Source organism: Rattus norvegicus, chromosome 7 (genome assembly GCF_036323735.1).
Source record: "Rattus norvegicus strain BN/NHsdMcwi chromosome 7, GRCr8, whole genome shotgun sequence".
Taxonomy (NCBI): domain Eukaryota; kingdom Metazoa; phylum Chordata; class Mammalia; order Rodentia; family Muridae; genus Rattus; species Rattus norvegicus.
In genome coordinates this window covers 19,618,024-19,639,470 of record NC_086025.1, presented here as the reverse complement: position 1 = coordinate 19,639,470, position 21,447 = coordinate 19,618,024, and the positions used below count along the sequence as shown (strand labels likewise).

The following is a 21,447-nucleotide window of genomic DNA, read 5'->3' as shown; positions in this document are numbered from 1 at the left end:
GCAGGTGACAGGTGTTCTGCTGTGCACTGCTGGCAATGCTTGGTGACCTCCTGAAGCTCATCAGCCAGGCCAACCTGGGAGAACTGCATTTGACGCATACCTAGGCTTTACCAAATCATGCCTTCCTCCCAGGCCACTAGTAAGAAAGGAATCAAACAAGATTTCATGCGGAGCATAAGGAAATCTCCAAGCTCTCTCTCTCTCTCTCTCTCTCTCTCTCTCTCTCTCTCTCTCTCTCTCTGTATGTCTGTATGTCTCAGTGTGTCTGTCTGTGTGTCTGTGCCTGTGTGACACTATGCCCCTCATCATCTATTTCTCCAAACTGATGGTTATTATATGCATGAAAGCCTTAGAAAATATGGATTCTTCAAGACCAGAAGGCACTGATGTGAGCATTGGTCTGGGCACCAGGCCACTGTATGCTGTGCTGTGTTAAACTCTGGGAACTTCCTTGCTTATCTCCACCTCGCTTTCCTCATCTGTTAATGGGGTTCAGCATTATAAACATGCCTTCTAGAGGCATGTGGTAAAGTCAAACATGTCCACAGAACGATCAGTGTCACCCGTCTGCCACACCTCCATAATAAATGCTCTCTCGAGGTTGCTTATTTATTTATTGTAGAGTCCAATATACATTAATATCATCTAAGCCATTTTATGTATGGGATTTTTTTTTTATTGGCACGGGCGTCTCCCTTCTGGTCCTCTGTTTTGAATGTGGGCTGTACTAGGTACAGCAATGCAGAGCTGTCTCACCTTGAAGCTTCTACAGTTAACTGAATATGGTAGTTAAACCCTTCCTGTTTCTCCCCGCCTTTTAGGGAGTTGGTGAAAATATGCTGACTTGCTTTAAAAACTGGGAGTGTTTGTCTACAGCCAAAGACAGACGGTGATGTGGAGTTCCCCCTTGCCCAGTTAACTCCCTTATGAACTTCTGGGATATTAAAGGCCATGTAAACAAATTTGAAAAACAATACAGTTTGTGTGTGTGTGTGTGTGTGTGTGTGTGTGTGTGTGTGTGTGTGTATGTGTGTGTGTGTTGGGATGTGACTCACTGTAAAATGGTGAGAATGTTGTATTGAGGTTTGGGGAAATTGGAGGTCAACTGAACATCGGAGCTAGCTGAGCGCTTCCTACACGTTTCCCGGCCTTGTAGGGAGTTAGTGAAAATATATTGACTTGCCTATAACATGTTTTCCCACCCGCCCCCATTTCTGATTAAAGAGTTTAGTTTGAGTTTAATGTGGAAGCTGTACAGGTTTCTCCTCCGGGTGGGGAGGGAAGGGACTGCAGCAGGTGCTGGGAAGAGGCGTGTTAGGGAGTGGAGAGGGCAAGTGTTACAGCTGTTAGTGTGGTGGGCGCCCGCAGTGGCAACGGAGAGAAGAGCCTTGGTGTGTGAAGGGCCTTGGAAGGCATCAGACCAACTCTCACTTTTGGCAGATGCTGCGATGGGTGTGCAGGTCAGACTAGGTGACACAGTGTTATGTGTAGGCTAAGAATAAGATAGGCATCCGGTGTGTTCAGGACCTGGCATCGGCTCCCTTCTGCCAGTGGTCCTTAGTGCATGATGCTGAAGACTGCAGGGTGATGCAGATGGACACAAGCCCGCAAATGACAGCTTAATAGCCTGCTGTGAATTTAACGTGCGTCAGGAAATTGGATCTGGCTTGGAAACTCATAACCTATCTGTTCACAGATCAGATACCTGCAGATCCAGCTGTGTGGGAGGCTGAGACAGCAGGATGGCTTGAGCCCATGGATATGAGATCAGTCTAGACAACACTGTGAGATCCTGTCTCAAAAAACCACACTCCACACCATACCAACCAAAGCAAACTAAACACCCTTTGGTGCCTATGGTAGTTATGTTAGATACTATTTTACCAATGTGTTTTAGTTGTGCCGAGGTTGGAACCCAGAGGTTTACCTGTTACTGATAGGAGCTCTCCCATTATTGGTGGGTATGATCGCCCATGTCTTTGATCCCAGCTGTCAGGAGGCAGATGCAGGTGGATTTCTGTGAGTTCAAGGCAAGCCTGATCTATATCTGGGCCAACCAGGGCTACATAGCAAAGCCCTGTTCTGGCACTGAACTATGTTTCCATCTTATGTCCATGAGATGTGCTTGGTGGTAGAGTGCTTCCCCAGGAGCCCCTTAGGGGCACAAAAGCTCACACTATGCTCATTGCTAGAGTACATGATGCCGTGGTCAGAGTAGGGAGAGCCTTTAGGTTCCTACTGGAATCTGGGATATTTTAGATTTGATGAGGGTTAAACTTTCCCAGAGCTTCCAGAAATTTTCTATCACATTCGACCTGTTCTTGCTAGAGCTGGACACAAGCAGCCTGAGGCATGAATGGGTAGGATAGACGAGTCACCAGTGTCTGCCCCTTCACCCTGGGCCTGTGGGAATGGCACCCATAGGTTGTCAAGGCTGATCTCAAAATTACAATTAAAAGTTAAATCAGGAATTGGGAGATGGTTCAGTGATTAAACCTTTGCCATAAAAGTGCGAGGATCTGAGTTTGGATTGCTAGAAATCATGTAAAGCTGGGTGTGGTAGTGTGTACCTGTAATCCCAGGGTTGCTATGGTGAGATGGGAGGCCAAGACAAGAGAATCCCTGGATGCTCACACACCAGCTATCTCGGCAAACATGGCAGTAAACAAAGAGACCCTGCCTCAGACGAGTCGGAAGGTGAGGACTTGCGCCTAAGGTTGTCTCCTGATTTCCACATGTGTGCCTCACATACATGGCACCTACATACGACCACATACACATGCATACATATCATACACATACATACAGAGATTAAAAAGAGTAAACCAAAAGACTATGAGGGGTCCTGTGCTAGGGCTAAAATAAAGCGAATGAAAACTCCAGCTTTGCTGGGAACAGCAACATTAGGGACCAGTGATAAGCGAGTCCAACCTAATGAGTTCCTTCTAGATTCACAGTCTTCAAGAGGGCAGCTGCTCTGTTTGCTCACACTGTGTTCCAGTGTCTAGGACTCCAGCTCTTGTTAAGTAGAAGCATGACTAGTGCAAAGGCTTGGCTCCTAGGAGACTGCCTGCCCCCACGTCTCATGTGTTGGGCATTTACTCCCCAGGGCTCCGGGTGGAGGGTGTGACCTTTAGGCTCTACCCTCGTAAGTGGATGAACCCATTCATGGATGAACAGCTTACCATGGGAGCAGCTCGGTTACAAAAGCAGGTTTTCTCTGGTACCATGGCCATGAGCTGTCTGCGTGGCTCAGAGTGGGTTTCTTCCATCTTGACTTGTCAGGACAGTCACGTGGGGTAGCAGGGCAAGCTGCGGAGGCCATGTTAGCTTTCAACCATGCAGGAGGGCAATGGGGGCTGAGGCCGAAAGAACCCCGGGGGCTCAAGCTTTTTTTCTCCTCATCCCACATTAGAGTTCATCTTCCTATCTCGGCCTTCTGGGCACTGAGATTTTTTGCCATATACCGACGTACTCAAGCTTCCAGTATTCTCTTCATGGACTTATATGTCTATCACAAACTAAAACTACTGAATTAAAACCACAGAGAATATGACGCTGTTATTATTATTTATTCTGTAACTGAAGATGTAACAGGGCCCCAGACCTTAGTAGGCCCCCCTAGACCTTAGCACAACTGACCCCCATAACAGAAGTACCACACAGGCTGTAAAGCATAGCACACAGATAACACCACCAGCCAGACCTAAAAACAGAGGCCTAGTTCATCAAAGTCCATAGTTATTGGAAAGTCTCTAAATGCACTAACCTTGCCTTTTAGCTTCTGTAGTTCTGCATTCTGCTAACTGCTCTTGCTAATGGAAATATGTCTACCCAGAGCATAGGTTTTGTGTTTAAAAGCTCACCCTGAGAAAGGCTCAGCCCCCTTGGCTTGAAGGAGAAACTGAAGCCTGGGGACAGGGCACAACTGGGAGGGAAAAGGAGGAAGGAATAAGGGAGGACCCCTGACCTCCCCCGACCCCATCAGGGCTTCTCTCTTTGCTGAGGAAGGAGAGTACTCAAATGTCATTATTCACCAGAGGCAGACATCTCCACCTGGATAGCATCTGGATGAAACCCCGAGAAGGCTGCAGGGCTGCACAGCCCGACACCTTCCAGGCTGAGCAGGATGTGGCCCTGCCTGTCACACCTTTCTTACTCTCATTAATTCATCATCCTCTGGATTCTAGAACTCACAGGGCTCAATGCAGCCTTGGGTCATTGCCCTCGCTAGCCTCTCTGCCTGCTGCGCTGTTTCCGTGGACAGTCACACAGGCTCTGGACAGGCTCCTCACTCCTCTGTGTCACTGTCTCCCCAGTGCCCAGGGATCACCCAGTGAGATCGGCTCTGCGGCTTCCTAGTCCATTCTCAGGCCTGTTTGCACTCACTTCTGCTTCAGACTGTCTTTTAGTGTCTAATCTCTCCAATTACTGTGAAAACAGGCTCTCTCGGCTGACAAACACACCACTGCGTTGCTCGCTCTATGCCTGCGGAAGATGGCTTGGACCTATTTACTCAAACCAACAGCAACCTTCCAGGTACTGACCGTGGTGTAGGAGCGGACAGTCCTCTTGCACTAAGAAAGTGGTTTTCAAATTGGGCTCCAGGTAGTGGAGTATAGCGGTTTACACATTAAGTCCCAAAGCTGCTGTTGATCGGGGGGGGGGGGGGTGGGAGGTGGGGGTGGGAGGAAGAAAAGGAATTCAAGGACGGCTTTGGCTTCATAGTGAGTTTGAGATCCTGTCTCGCAAGCAAACTCAAAAGCATGCAATGAAATTGGATTCTAGGGCAGGGGTGGAGCCAGGCAAGATCTCTTGGGCAGTTCTAGACCCCTGTCTTTCTCCAGAACAGAGCCTCCTCTGAGGTCTTCTGTAAGCAATGAGGCAATGAGTGTTTTCATTGTTCATTGGACAAAGGGCTGAGGGGTCGAAGGCCGGATTTCACTGCTTTAGAAGCTCCCTTGGGCCCTGAGACTTGTGATTTCAGAAAGAAGAGCAGGAGAGAAGGCCTTGGGCTTGAGGGACGGTACAGGACTTTGGCAGGCATGACATCTGGGAGCTCCTGCTGCAGGATGGGGCCTCTGCGAGGTGCTGGCCCAACAATCAGCTCCTCTGTAGCTGCCTTACCTTCCTGAGGTTTGCAGCAGCGATGCTCAGCCTGGTGTCTGTTGCAGAGGATTTCCACCTCACACTTGCTCCTGAGCTCACTGAGAAAGCAGCTGCCTCCTCCTCTGTGGGTTCAGTAAACAGGTTCGGTTTCCCCAGCCCTCACTGTTACCGCATCCTTAGTGTCTGTCACAGTTCTTCTGAGGACATCCCACAAGGCTTTGCTGATAGTTACCTGGGCAGCATGGGGGTGGGGACGCATGGAGTGAACGGGGTTTTGCCTATTTGGTATTGGGCCAGGCAAGAGATCTGTATGTAAAAAAATGAAATTTTCCTCTTCTCTGCACAAAGGGGGAACACCTATTTTGGCTATGGTACAAACTATACAATTATCTTCCACAAGGCAGAGCATGTGTGGAGTTAATTGAAATTAATTCTGTGAAAAGAAAATTTAAAATTAAGTGATCGTTGGTGGGTTTGTACGGCTGGTAAAGGGATAAGATCGTGTCATCTTTAAGATTTCTCCTTAGATGATAAAAGCAGGAATAGGCCTGGAATGATGACAGTCAGCACTCAGGCAGAGGCGGAGAGGCAGGGGGTGGGGGAGCAGGGGGCCAGGGAGTAGGGGTAGGGGGCACAGAGCATGGGGGGCAAGGGGCAAGGGGCAGAGAGGCAGAGAGGCAGGGGGTGGGGGGCAGGGGACAGGGGGCACAGGGCAGGAGGTAGAGGGCAGAGGGGCAGGGGGGCAAAGGGAGGCAGAGAGAGGCAGGGAGTTGGAGGGCAGGGGGGCAGAGAGACACAGAGGCAGAGAGGCAGAGAGGCAGAGGCAGAGGCAGAGGCAGAGGCAGAGGCAGAGGCAGAGGCAGAGGCAGAGGAGGCAGAGGAGGCAGAGGAGGCAGAGGAGGCAGAGGAGGCAGAGAGGAGGCAGAGGAGGCAGAGGAGGCAGAGGAGGTAGAGGCAGAGGTGGCAGAGGCAGAGGCAGAGGTGGCAGAGGCAGAGGCAGAGGCAGAGAGGCAGAGGCAGAGGCAGAGGCAGAGGCAGAGGCAGAGGCAGAGGCAGGCAGATCTCTATGTTCAAGGCCAGCCTGGTGTACACAGGGAGTTCCAGCCCAGTCAAGGTTACCTGGTGAAACTGTCACCAAACTAAAAGAAAGAAAAGAAGCAGAACAGTGAGTGTGCCTATGCTATAATATGCCCAGTCAGGCATGTGTGTACTGTAGGCCTCCTAAATGCCACCAGCAACTGGACTTGGGACAGTGGCACTCACATTGGTCTTCACCCCCAAATCATAATGAAAAATTAGATCACTGCCTTCCAGGATGGAGAAGATGCAGCCCTCCACAGATAGTGTTGCCTTTTGCTAAGTTACATTTACACATGTGTGCTCTCATACATAGAAACATGTTTATATACGGTACACACAAACATGCAAACACATGTATGTATGTTATATGTATACATGTGACAAAAATGCTGCATAAAATCATATTAAAACCAGAACACAACATGTAAATGAAACAGATGAGTTGTGTGTTTGGACTTGGGTGCCTTCCCCAAATATCTCATTACCATAGGCTAAACTGAGCACAGTTGGCAATCGTGACAGCTGAATGACACAGGGCACAAAAAACCTGAAGAATAGGACTCAGCACCAAGTACTACTCAATAAATGGTTTACACATGACTATTTTTATAGGTTATTTCGAATTTAAAACGCTCACATTTCTACTACAAGCCTACTTGATTTATGTATCTGGAGCATATATTTCCCTTCCCCCTCCCTCCCTCCCTTCCTCCTCCCCCCTTCCTCCCTCTTTCCTCCCTCCCTCTCCCTCTCTCTCTGTTCCTTTCTGGCTATATGTGGACGTGTATGCTTGGATGTGTATGGTGGCCAGACATCAAGTCCAACTGTCCTCAGCACCTGACACTTGTAGGGACAGTAAAGCATTGTCCATACTCTAGAAATCTCTCAGACAGTACCGCCGGAGTGGGCTGCTCTCTACGAAATCAGGCTTGGGCCTACTCAACTACGCAAAGACAAAGGTCACATCAGTTAGGCTTTTGTTTCCTCCACTAGGGAACTGACTTCTCAGAAATCACGTGACCGGAGTCTGCTAATCTAGCCAACACAGTTGGAAGGCCCCTGGCCCGGCTGCAGCACTTCCGTCCTTGTCCTTTTTCCTCTTTTCCTCCCTGACTCAAACTACATAAGCTAGCCCCGCTATTTCAATAAAGGATCTGTCTTCAGAAACAGTCTCCTGGGTTGTTCACGCCCACTATACTTACCGCCGCCCAAGACTCTGCTCACCTCCTGAGACCACTGGTTAGCAACGGCTGATGGGGGCGGAGGCACTTCGCTTTCAGACAAGGTCTTTCATTGGCCGAGAGCTCACCCATTAGGCTAAACTGGCCAGTGAGCCCTAGGGGTTCTCCTGCTTTTGCCTCCTCCGTGCTTCACTACAAGGATTCCATGTTTGTCCCCTTTACAAGGGTTCAGGGTCCTTATGTTTGAATAGCAACCACTTAGCTGAGTGACCTCTCCCTTAGCCCTGACATCTATTGATATTGTATTGGCTGCTTACTTCAGGGGTGGGATCTCAAAGCAGGGGTGGGGTCTCCTGCCTGGGATCATCCCTTATCTCTTCTCAGAACGGCTATTCATAGCCCGCACGGTTCGGTTCTTACCTCGCTCTCCCTAACTCTGTTCTCCACCTGCCGTCTACACACTGCTATTAGAGGACTTTCTCTTGTGAATCCGACCACGGCCCCGCCCTGCTTAGCACCCACCGTTGGGTCTTATCGAAAATAATCCAAAACGTGAAACTTTCTGAACATTTTAGCATCAAACCGAAGTGGGGGATTCTGTGCCCTTAAACTGTTTTCATGCATGAAATCATTAACAATAAGCAGGGCCATGTGACAATAAAACTTTATTAACAAAGCCCAATGTATGTGAAAGTAGCATTCGGATTCAGTAGCAGTTTGCTGAGTCTTTGCATTGTGCCTTATTAATGTTTAGATCTGAACCCCCCCCCCCCCAGGCTCACATTGTGAATGCTCAGTCCTCGTCTTATGGTGATATTCTGAAGACCGTGGATCCCCAAAGAGGTGGAGTCTGGTTGTCAGAAAAAAATCACCAGGAGTGGGCCCTGGCAGATTATAGTTGCTTCTGGTTTTGACTGACATCCTCAGCTGTCATGTGAGGAGTGTCTGTCACAGGCTCCTACAGCCACGAGCCACCCTATCATGATGGACTGACACCCTCTGACACCTTGGGCCTCCCTCACAAGCCTTGCTTCCCTTAAGTTACTTCTGCCGGGCATTTTATCACAGATTCAAGGAAAGCGACAAACATATTTGCCAAGATAGTAAGCATTCACCAACTCCTCAGCTTAAAGCAGTTGGGCATCTCATCTATCGATATTTACTGGATAAATGCAAGAGCTATACCTTAACCTTTCGGATTGCTGCAGCAAAATACCTTTGACTGTACAACTGGTGACTCACAGCTCTGGATTGGGACATCCAAGATCAAGATGAGGAGACTCAGTGTCCTGTGTCTACACTCTGCGGAAGGGGATGGTGCATTTCCCAGCCTCTTTTGTGAGCCTATTCGTGAGGGTGGTACCCTCATGTTCTAATCACTTCCTCGAGGACCTGCCTTTCCAACCTCACTTTGAGGGAAGCATAAAGACCCGACTTATAAATTTTGGAAGGATCCCAGCATTCGGGCCATCACAAGCCACTGGGCTCAAACCCTCATAAGCCTTTGCCCCTATTCCAAGCCTTCTGAAGTCCAGGGAGCAGAGACTAAAGTATGTTCACACCCTGCTGCCTGTTTAGACGCAGCCAGGGGTGGAGGGAGAAGGGGAGGACCATGAGGACAAGTTTAATGGACTATTTGGGAGCTAATTATTTTGCTTATTGTGTTGGGCTCCTTTCCTCTTTTCCCTTTAATAAATCAAATCTCCTTGTGTCGGTGATGAGTGCTCGGGTCACTGACTCTTTAGGTCACATTTTTACTGCTTTGAGCTGAGTGTAAAATTGAATGGAAGGGAAGGGAGGCACCCGGACAAATGTCAGCCCCGAGGGCAACACCTCCTCCTCCCAGCTCCTGCTCACTGTGCAGAGGAAAGGACTGGTTTTCAACTGCCCTGGGTCCTGGCCTACGCCGGGAGAGAGCTGAGGACAGGAATGCATCTTATATACCCTGGCTGGCCATCGGTCTTGAACAGAGTTCTGCTAACTGATACCTGAGATGAGCCTGGGGCCTATTTTGATGCAATTCAGAGACGGTGTTTACAAGCCCAGAGAGTGGAATAAGGACTGGTGCTGGTGAATCACAAAGTTTGATGCCAAATTGGGATACACGCACACACAACCACACACACATACACACACAACCACACACACACACAGACACACAACCACACGTACAGTACACACACACACAGAGCACACACACACAACCACACACACACACAAAACCACACACACATACACACACAACCATACACACACCACACACACAACCACATGCACAGCACACACACATACACACACAACCACACACACACCACACACACAACCACATGCACAGCACACACACACATACACACACAACCACACACACAGAACCACACACACGCAGAGCACACACACAGAGCACACACAACCACAGACACACACATAGACACACATGCACAACCACACACACACACAGACACATACACACAACCACATGAACAGCACACACACACAGAGCTCACACACACACAACCATAAACAACCACACACACACAACCACACACACATACACACACAACCACACATACACACAGAGACACACACACACACAACCAACACACACACATAGAGCATGCACACACACATACAACCACACACACACAACACACACACATCACACACCACACACACACACACACAAAACACACTCACCCACATACAAACATATACATACTCTCCACAAAACAAAACAGAGATGATGTTTATATTTTTAAATCCTGAAATAAATGCAAAGATGAAGCCCATAGTATATCAAACTGACATTAAATAAAACTTTCCGTGTGTGTGTGTGTGTGTGTGTGTGTGTGTGTGTACACATGCACATGCTGTGTATATGGGAGTGGGAGAGTATACAAGCACCTGCTGTGTGTATGTGTGTATGTGGATATGAGAATACTAGATCACAAACTTGGTTGTCTTTCTTCAGAATCAATCTCTCTCTCTCTCTCTCTCTCTCTCTCTCTCTCTCTCTCTCTCTCTCTCTCTCTCTCTCTCTCTCTCTCTGTTTTTGTTTTCAGACAGTCTTTCACTATGACCCGAAGCCTGTTAGTTCAGCTCGTCCACAGAGCCAGCAAGCTACAGGGCTAAGCCTGTCCCTGCTTCACCAGCACTGGTATTTTAAGTATGAATGCCACCCTGCTTGTTTTTCTTCATAGTTCCGAGCCCTCATATTTATGCAGCAAGGGCGATATGGTCTGCACTATGTCCTGGCCCTGAAGTTAGAATTTCAACGTCCACACACAAAGTTCTATCGAAAAAAGCGCTACACATCCCCCCATGTATCTATGGCTACTTAGTTCTACAGGGGCAAGATGAGTGACTGCAGCAGAGAACATATGGCCACGGGAGGGTAAGAAGTAAGTTGCTGACCTTTGGCCTAGATCATGGGCTAGATGCATTGATATCACCCATGGGCTTGGTACAAATACAGAAGCCCGGGCGGCACCTCCCAACCCCCCACTTAGGCTGGTGACAGAATCTATACCTTAACCACATTCCTGGCGATCTGTCTACACAGGACCGTTTTGGAAGCAGCGCGGATCTAGAGGACAGCATCTTCCTGATGGTAGCTTGCCTGTGGGATAACCCTGTATGCAATTAGCGGGGATCCTCATTAGCAAGTGAGGAAACAAAAGACCCCAAAGTTGAGTGCTTGCCCAGGGTTATACACTTCAGAAGAGTCTGAGCCAGGACTGCACCTCTCAGATCCATCAAACAACCAACCGGAAGTGTCGGTCATTAGGCTCCGCGGCCCTCAGCAAAGTGAAGGCAACTCCAAGCCCTGTTCCTATAATGTGAAAGTGGAGGCATCGACCTGCTGGCCCAAAGATTTAAATACAACAGGGGACAGACTTCTGGTAAGAGGATGCGAAGATCAGGTGTCCCAAGGGCTTCCTGGCCTCCCCGCAGTCTTAAATAGCTGGAGCTGAGTTGAGGCTGTCCTATCTGCTGGCATGGCCTTTGCCTCTAGGTTACCAACGTCCCTCCCTGGGTTTCCTGATTCGCCGTGGAAATCCTGGTCCCTTGGGCTAGCTAAGATTGCATTCTCTGGTCTAAAATTATGGTCCACGTTCCTGCTAATGGCAGGCCTGCATTCTGCAGTTTTGCGTAGCTCCAGGGGTTGTAGCTGCTGTTCCTACTGCTGCTGGGGGTGGGGCTTGGGCATGGCCTTCCTGCGAGTCACACTTGATTGACAGGGCTGTGGAGGAGCTTGGGTCTGCCGGACTCCAGAGTCACACCTACTTAAACTGTCACTGAGTACATCCTAACAGATGCCAACACTGCTGTCCCTTGTCTTGTAGGTGTCTGGGAACCTCAGACCCCACCCATTAGCTTCCGGTGGAATCTTTGTATACACACCACCGTGTTCAAGTACCATGCTGTGCAAAAGGCTGGGTAGCGTTCATCTTCTCAGCACTGAGTCTTCCTTGCACTTCAGGCCTCATCCTGGAAGGGGGGTTGGTGGGATAATTGTCAGGGGCGAGGCTAGACGTCAGGGTGACAGACAGAGGATCCGACATTGCAGTCTCAAGCATTTTTAGTGGCATGTGAGAGTGAGAACATGCTTCTCCCAATCCCAAACATGCATGCGTATACTCCCAAACACAATAGCAAATCCACATTACGTCTTCCTGGCCTTCCTGGACAAACGAAACTACCAAATTCCCCAAACTCCAGCTGTTTCCAAGAAGCCAGAGTTGTGACTGACTTTCCCTCCAGGAAGCTCGCTGTGCAGCTGTCTGTGCTGAGACGCCAGGAACGCAGGTGGTTGTCTGGGGACATCAGTGCTCCCGTGGGCTGATAGTAAGACTACACTCTTCCTGAGCACTTATTTGTCTAGGGAATGGCTCAACAGACACCAGGCTGTGTTCTGTATGGGCTGCTAGAGCTGCCTAGAAGCTGAACTCTTTGAGCGTGGGCACCAGCACGCAAGGAAACAATATGGACATGTCATGTGCAGCTTTTCGAGACTAACTTCTTCTTGGTCTCAGTTTATCTCACCTGTAAAATAGGTTTGGTAGCAATATCTGCCTTGAGAAACTGCTCTATTCTATTCTATTCTATTCTATTCTATTCTATTCTCTGTCTCTCTGTCTCTCTGTCTCTCTGTCTCTCTGTCTCTCTCTCTCTCTCTCTCTCTCTCTGTGTGGTATGCACACACATTTACATGTATGTGGAGGCCAGAGGTCAGCCTTGAGTGTTGTCTCTCAGAAGCCTTTCACCTTGTCTTCTGAGATGGGGTTTCTCATCAAATTGGAATGAATAGATCAGCTAGACTGGTGGGTTGGTGAGCTTCAGGGATCTGCCTGTCTCTGTCTTCCTGACACTAAGGAGACAAACGCATACCACCTCTGGCTATATAAGACAAACAAACCGTAGATTCTCAGTCCTCATGCTTCTAAGACCAGCCTCCTGCCAACCCAGCCACCTCCCCAGCCTGTAGTCTATAATTTCTCTATTTTCTGTGACTGTCCACGGGGAGGAGAGTGGGAACGAGTCCTCATGCTGAACTCCTCTCTCTGAGGCCCCGAAAGAAAGGCTTCTGTGGGTTTTTGTTACACACAGTTTCAGGATGGGCTGGCAAACACTGTCAGGAAAACAGAAAAGAAACAGAAATCTTAACCAGGACTTTTTTTTTTTTAAGATTCGATGCATTCCCTGGGGAGTCTCTGTGTGTCAACATCCACAAGAACTGGCTGTTTATACCTATCCCTCCCATGGAGGCTGTTGTCAGGCCTTTGTGCCCATGACAAATAGGGCTTGAAACCTAGGCTTGGAAGCCACTGATCCTTTCTTCATTCTCTTGAGGTGAATTTTGTTGGCCTGGCATGAGGTCAGTAGACCAGAAAACAATTGCCATTCTTCCATGAAAGGTCAGTGCTCCTCTCAAAGGTACTGCATGCTCCTCAGTGGGGTATGTGAAATCTCGTAAACATCTATGCTCCGCTGAAGCTGGCTCTATGCCTTATTTCGGGAAGATCTGATTCTGTCAGGGGGTTCCTTAGGGTCTCTGATATCACAAATGAATTAATCCATCTACGGAACTGTTACAGTCATGCCATGTGCCACTCATAGCATTTCCACACTGTGGAAAACAGCGTTCTTTCAACTATACATTGCTTTAGAGATTCTGTGGTGTTAAAAGACTCCGTGTCCCAGGTGGGATTAAGTTCTACCCTTTAAGTTCCACACTCTTTGCACAGTCTTTTGGCATGCTCCATGTAAAAGTATTGTATATCTATTGACTTTTGAGATGGTGTCTCATTGGGCAGCCCAGGCTAGCCTTGAACTCACGACCCCATTACTTTAGCCTCCTGTATACTGGGATTATAAGTGTCATCACTCCTGGCTTTACCCTTACTTATACAGGAGACAGTCTCCACAATGTTTTGAGGGCAGGAATTAGGTCCTATTGATTCCCTCACTCCCGGTAGAACAGGCACTGGTCTGTAAATGTACCAGTGGAGGATGTGAGCTTTGGTGTGGGTCAATGACTGCACCCACGGTGTCCTGAGTGAGCTTTGTGAAACACCAGGGTCAATAATACCTCCTTACCAGACAGCACTGTAAGACCCGATGACCTTGATTCTGACCCTGTTTCATGAGTGTGTGTGTGTGTGTGTGTGTGTGTGTGTGAGCATGCACTCCCATCTGTGTGTGTGCATGAGTGGAAGCCCAATACCAACATCAAATGTCTCCCTCTACCACTCTTTTCCTTATTTTATAGACGGGGGTCTTTCACTGAATTTGAGCTCACTATAACAGCCAGATTGGCCTGGCCACTGAACCCCTGGGATCCATTTGCCTCTGTTCTCAGGACATCACTGCTAGAGACAGGCACCACCACGTCTGGCTTGTACGTGGACGCTGGGGATCTGAACTTAGGTCTTCATGTGCTTTACCCATCATACAATGTCTCCAGTGCCCTGCCTCTGATCTGCTAACCTGTGACAGATATCTATCCCCTGGGGACCTGTACAAATCAGGGCTTAGATCTAATTCCCAGGGAGGCTCGGATGATGCATCCTGGCACATAGATGGCCACACATGTGGAAACCGTAATGTGTAAGTAAAATCGAGGCCCATGCACACAGAGGGGAGCTGCATTTATGCTTAAATGACAGGTCCACAGGAGCAGTGCTGACTCCAGGGATGGGGAAACTGCCAGGCAAGCCAAGGACAAGGCGTGAAATGAGGCCAAAGCTCTTTCCAGTGATCCAAGGGTGTGGCAAGTGGAAGGTAAAACACCATAAGGGAAGGTTATAGCCTTAAATCCCTGTGAGTGAGCTCCCAGTCGGGATGACTCTGCTTTTAATATGATACAGAACAGGTTAACGGAGCCATAGAATGCCTGCTCCCTCCGGCACTGAGTGTTCAGAAGGGTGGTATTTTAGAATCCAAAGGTAGGAGTCCATGTCTAAAGGTATGTGTGGTCCACGTGTGAAATACACATGGACACAAATACGCAACGGATTACCCTTATTCATAAAGCCAGGCCCTGATCCTGCACGTCACATCCCTCACACCCTACAGGCTTCTGCTGACCACAAGACATTGATGACTGTCCTTTCTGGCGGACTCCCCGTGTCAGGAGGATCTTATGACTTCTTAACTGTTCCCCTGGGCCCAATTCCTCCACTCGCTTATCTTCCCCTCCCCCTTCTCCAGCATGGAGGTCTAGGGCCACCTCCGCCCACTTGAAGAGCAGACACTCCTGGGAAAGTTTGCTACGTGAGTCAGCCTAAGGATTGCTTGGAGCTGATGAGAGCGGCAAACCGGGACAATCGGAGTGTGTGAGGTGCTGGGCCTGTAGGGGGCGCTGCATCTGGGGCTGGCACCTGGTCCTCGGGAACAGATAGGACCACTCTAGGATGCTTTAGCTCTGCCATTCGCTGCCTGCTGCTTCTTTCGGAGGCGTGGCAGGAAGAGTTAGGACTTCAGGTTCTCCTGCTCATTTTAGTTCAGAAAGTGGTTGTTTGAAACAATGGTTTATATTTGCAGTTGCACGCGGAAGCTCTCTTGCGGTAACTGTATAGCCGCTTTACCTGTCACCTTCCTAAGCAGGACTGGTGTTGTCACTATAACCCCAGGTGGGACTTTGGAGATTAAAGGGCATATAACCAGTGTATGGGGAGTCCAGACTCAGGTCAGAGACCCCGTGAAATATTCTACATGCTTTCCCCACACTGCATCTGGGACTCGACCCTTTCCCTTTTTTCTTGTTTGAAAGTAGATATCGCTATATTCTCTAGGCTAGCCTTTAATTCCTGGGCTCATGTTATCCCTCTGCCTCAGCCTCCCCCGGAGGTGCCTTGAACTTGGCTTGTAATGCTGCGATGGTGTAATAGTTAATTTTCTCATTGCTGTAATGACTGACGGAATCTACGTCAGCCATGAAGGACTTACTTTGATTCACAGCGTGGGAAGTCATGGTGGGGGGGAGCTTGACACAGCTGGTCATGGTGCAGTCACAGTAAAAGCAGAGAGGGATGGGTTCCAGCTCATTTCCCCCTGTTTACCTCGTCTGGAACCCTAGCTTAAGGCACAGTGCTGTTCACACTCAGGGGGAGTCTCCCCTCTCAGGGTAACCCTTTCTGGAAACACCCTCATAGACACATCCAAACACGGATTTTTTTTCCCATGGTGATTTTAAAACCCTTTAAGGTGATAATGAAGATGAAGCCATAATATGGTGGCATATTACGTCATTCCTTTCAATGGACTAAAACTACAGACACTCATCAGTGAAGAGTAATACAGGGCTCTACCAGACGTGTCACTTTTTGTTTCTTTTTGAGTTGTCATTGCCCAACTAGGTACATAGTAGGCTAAACTCTGTATCTCAGCTTAGCCTCTAACTTAGAGCAATCCCCCTGCCTTAACACCCCTTGAATGGAAATTATAGGCTAGAGCCCTCATATTTGGAATGATGAGGCCTTCATGGTGAAGTTACCAGTGACAAATAGCAAACTATTTGCACCTACACATTTGGCTCAATTTTAGGGGGTTGGACATCTGACATTAAGACTTCCTGTGTAATGGTAAGAACACCCCGCTTGAGAAGTGTGGACAGTTGCCAGTGTTCTTTTTGCTGCACAGTTGCTCCTCCGATAAGCCTGACTCTAACTTTTCCTCTCTGCCTTTCCCATCAGATGCTCGTAGACTCCACCAGGTCTAAGCTTCTTCACCTATGCTTCATGCTTTTGAGAAGGCTGCGTACAGCATCTCCGGTCCTCCAGGACTAGACAGCACATCCCTTTGTTAGTTGCTCTTCACTCACCGATTTGTCAGTGTCTTCCTTGACCTCCTAGAATTAGAGCGCAATCAAGAACTGACCACACACTTCTAGCCATAGACTCTTCCTTTGTTCTGGAGATCACAGATCCAAAGCTATATTCTCAGAGTCCGTTATGGTTTCAAACCTTGTTTTAGTCTGAAATCTAACACAACCATGGAAAAGGACACACTACGCAACAGGTGATTCTGTGACTAGACACAAAACGAACTTCCCTGTAGCCATCCCACTTAGGCCTCAGCTCAGTGAGCACGAGCCCTGAAGGTAACGTCTGCTCTAGCCTGTTTGTTTTGCAGAGTTAGACATGATCTGGGGAGCTGTGCATGTCAGGGGAGTATTCAACCACTACGGCTGCCCTTCTTGGGGTTTCCTAAATCTTTTATCACCCAAAAATATCCTAGTTAACTACAGGAACCTAAAAAACTATAGGTTCCTTGGAGCTTTCAACGTCATTCTCAACTTCATGTGAATGAAATGATCAAATTCAGCATCCCTTGGTATCTGACTTAGTTTTCTCTTATATTTTTGGTTGTGAGCCCAGTCTTTAACAGCTGAGCCATCTCTCCAGCCCTGGTTTTCTCAATAGCGTGTTTGTGAGATTCCTTCATACTGCACCCGTAGTTTAGTTTCCTTGTATTGCTGAAATGTCTAGCTTGCATGAATACACAGTGATTCTGTGTACTGTTAACAGATACATGCGTTTTGGAAGTTAACATCAAAACTATTATGAACAATTGCTCTGGTTTGTATGTGATACATTTAGAACCAGATATACCAAAAGAACTCCTCTGTCTTCAGCTTAGAAGACAATAGGTTCTGTGTCCTTGCCAACACTTAGTGTTATTAATCTTTTCATTTTTAGCTACTCTGGTGGCTATAAATTTCATTTTCACAATGGGTAATACAGCTGACACCATTTTCACCTATGCCTATTTGTCATTTGCTGAGGTAAGCGTTTGGCAACCTGACACTCACTTGACTCATACTGAGTTTGTGGCCAAGTGCGCTCTCTGATAGCTCATGATGTTTAGTCATCTCCTGTTGACTTCAGTTGGGTTGGGGTTCTCAGAGCTGGCTCAGGCATCTACCGTTCTACTGACCGCTAATATCCACCGAGCACCCGCTTGTTCCTGCATTGAACTAGAACATCGTGTGCAAAATTTCTCTTAATCCTTACAACCGGTATGTGACATTGATACTACTATCATTATTGTCACTGCACAAAGGACAGAATTATGGTGGGGGAGGGTAGGTGAGGTAACTCATCTACAGCATCACAACTCACAAGTGGTGGAATTCTAGATTCAAATGAGTATCCTTAGTTGCTGTAAGGTGCTGCTTCTGAAGAAGAAAACATTGAGAATTTAACACCGTAAACACTGGGTATACCTAATCCTGTAGAAACTTGATGGCCCATGGAAGGAGGATTCCTTGGGGGTTGCACCCTCTCAGAGTTGAAGGGGAGGGGAGTTGGAGTGAAGAACTCTTGGAGGGGGAACCGGAAGTAGGAGATACATTTGGGATGTACATAAATAAAACAATTAATTAAAGATAAAGACAGAAGACAATCTCTCACACTGAATTTGTAATAGATTATGAGAGCCTAAAAAGAAGCTGTAAGAACCTGTCTGTGCATGCTCATGTCCCTTATATAAAATGGCGCAGCAGCTGCCCCTTCTGTGTGCAGTTTCTGTATACACAGCCCAACATACACAGCACGTATGCTTTTGGAGAATAATGGCAGGAAAAATAGACATGTTTAAGTATAGAGACAAGCTTTTCTTATTCATTTCCAGTCTGTTGATTGACCCCACAGCCATGGATCCACTGATATGGAGTCCCGTCTGGACTCTGAAATACTATGATATTGATGTTGAACTCTACAATCCCCATGGTGTTATCTGCTTTCCAGCCTTGTAAACATTCAACAGAGGAAATAAAGTCAATTTTATCCAAATGCAATGATTTTTCCTTCCATTTAACCGTGATGATGTTTGGGACTGAATAGTTCTTCATGGCAGGAGGCTGTCTTGTATACAAGGGGTGTTGAACAGCACTCAGGCTCCTTCCTGGTAGATTCCAGAAGGACCTCCCTGTTACCCCCAACTGTAAAATCTAAAACTGTTTTTAGATAAGGTTCAGTGTCCTCTAGGAAGCAAATCCCCAACTGCTTATCTAGCCTCCCTTCTGGAAAGCTCGGGGCATGCCCTGCCCCCACCTGTCCTAGTTTTCTGTCTATTGCTGTGATAAACACCATGATCAATGGGAACTTAGGGAGCCAAGGGTTTTTTCGGCTTACATGTTTCAATTATAGACCATCCCGGGAAAAGATCAGAGCAGAACTTCAGATTAAGCAGGATCCTGGAGGCAGAGACCATGGAGGGGTGTGCTTACTGGCTTTTTCACCGTGGCTTGCTCAGTTTGCTTTCTTTCTTTCTTTCTTTTTTTTTTTCCCCGGAGCTGAGGACCGAGCCCAGGGCCTTGCGCTTGCTAGGCAAGCACTCTACCACTGAGCTAAATCCCCAACCCCTCAGTTTGCTCTCTTACACCAACCAGGACCACCTTCCTAGGAATGGTACTGCCCACATGAATCGTTAGTCATGGAAATGCATACCCCCTCCGGACTTGTCTGCAGGCAATCCAATGGAGGCAAAGACTATGTCCACTGGATGCTGAAATGGCTTTGCAAAACATCAAGGTCATTGATACTTCCTTACTAGGTATCTTTAGGGCATGCTTTTCCTGGAAGTCTCCAGCCACCCATTTCCCTTCTTAGGAGACCGGCACAAGGACTGTAAGAGGTACATGCTGTGCTCTTTACCCTCTCAGCAGGAACATGATGTCATTTGCTCAGTCAGCTTTTCCAGACTGTTCCTTGCAAGTTTTCTAATTTCCTCCTTTGCCCCGTGCCAGCATTCTAGAAAAACCCGTGTTTACTGTGGTCTGTGTTACCTTTCTGCTTTGGGGACTGACTTCTTGACTTTTGGGACTTCCCTCTGGCCTATGAATTGCAAACGTGTCTGTAGGCACTTCTTTATTTCCTCTTGGGGATTACCTTAAGTTTTAGGGTTAAAGCTAAGTTGTTGGGGCCCTCTAACTTTACCAGAACTATTCAATGTGATGGTAGTGGATAGATAGAAAAGAGCAACTGGAGAAACAAGGGTCAAGTGACAAGAACTTGGTGACCATTTGGACATGGAGGAGGCAGAGACAATGACTTGTACATCTCTGAGTTGTTTTGTGCGGTTTTGCTGGGCTGGAAATGGAAGCTATGCTGGGGTCTGGGGTGTGCTAGCCAAGCCTCTCCCCCCGAGATACCCTTGCTATTTGATTTCAGTTTCAAAATAACAGAATGGCAGGTTCTTTTGCAGAGGTGGAAGTCACATGAGAGGAAGAAGATGAAGAAGAGACAGGGAGATAACAGACACTGTTTGGAATGTTTCCATGGAGTCGAGGGGACAAAATACAGGAGGTAATTGGAGACAGGAACTTGATTGCATATATAGGGAATGTGACTCAGGAGGCTGTTGAGATGAGAGCGTCACCTGAAGCCGAAGGAGTTAGTGAGAGACAACGCTGTGCTTGCTTATGGAGTGGCCACTAGAGGAAAATTCTAGGACAGAAGGGATTCCCGGAAAGCTTAAGAGATAAGGATGCCCGTTGAATTAAGGCCCATGAAGGCCATTGGGAACCACAGGGAAATCCCTTTCAGCCCAAAGAAAGTGGAGGAGGAATAGGAGGATGAGGAGGAAGAGGAAGAAAAGACAAGGATGTAGAGGAGGAAGAGGGGAAGGAGGAGGAAGCTACTGCCATGTTGTATATGTGGAGGAGGGAGTGGGGAAAGAGGGAATAGGTTTCTAGAGAGGAATCCCCTCATCTGTTCATCAGGCCCCACCCAGGCCCTGGAATATAATAATGGGAAAAGAGGCAAAGTTTCCTATCTTTATCCCGTGTGTGTCCTAAGGAGTCTGCACTTATTATGGTTTAGATATTAGATGCCCTCCCCTACTCCAGCAATGAAGGTTTGGTCCCCACTGTAGCAATTGAGAAGCAGAGACTTGGTGGGGGTGGTTGGATCAGGAGGGCTCAGAGCTCGTCCGTGGGTTCATAGCTTGATGGATTTCAAGGGGAGTGGTTTTTATGCACTCTACTAATTTCTCCTTTCTCTCACTCCCTCTCAGCGGCCACAGCACAAACAGTCATGATTCACCACACCCTCTCTGCCATGACCAACTGTGCCAGCATAGCCCCCCAAACAGGGCCAGATGACTGTGACTCAAAAATTCCGAAACAGCCTGAAACAGACAGACAGACAGACAGAAAACATTTCTAGAAGCAGATTTTCTTACCCATTTTGTCACAGAGACAGAAGACTGTTCATATAGAAAGATGCATTTTTAGAGGTTGTTACTACAGCCATCATCTAATGGCTGAAGAAGCCTCAAGAGGCTGGTTTAGAACTTGCCTCACCCTGCCCTGCCTGACCCTGAACCTTTGACCTTTTCCTTATCCCACCTGAATGGGAAGAACAGGATTGGAAGAGAGCTTCAGGCAACCTGGCAGGCAAAGACAGGCCTGAAGGGCAGGCCTGTTTGGCTGTCTGAGCTGGTCAAGGCAAAGCTGTCTTCTGCTGGGCAGAGGTATAATACAATAGTTCCCCACTGCGCTCAAGTCCAGGATTGAATTTTCCTCTTCACTGGCGCTGACCCATCCCTACATCCCTCTCCCTGGAGGCAGGTA

The 21,447-nt window shown here is 48.0% G+C and overlaps 1 protein-coding gene across 5 annotated transcripts in view; it reads right to left on the bottom strand.

Annotated features, from left to right (window-relative positions):
* The window catches only part of Syn3 (synapsin III), a 457,540-nt gene that overhangs the window by 62,101 nt on the left and 373,992 nt on the right, over window positions 1-21,447 (bottom strand). The gene's annotated exons all lie outside the window — the stretch shown is intronic.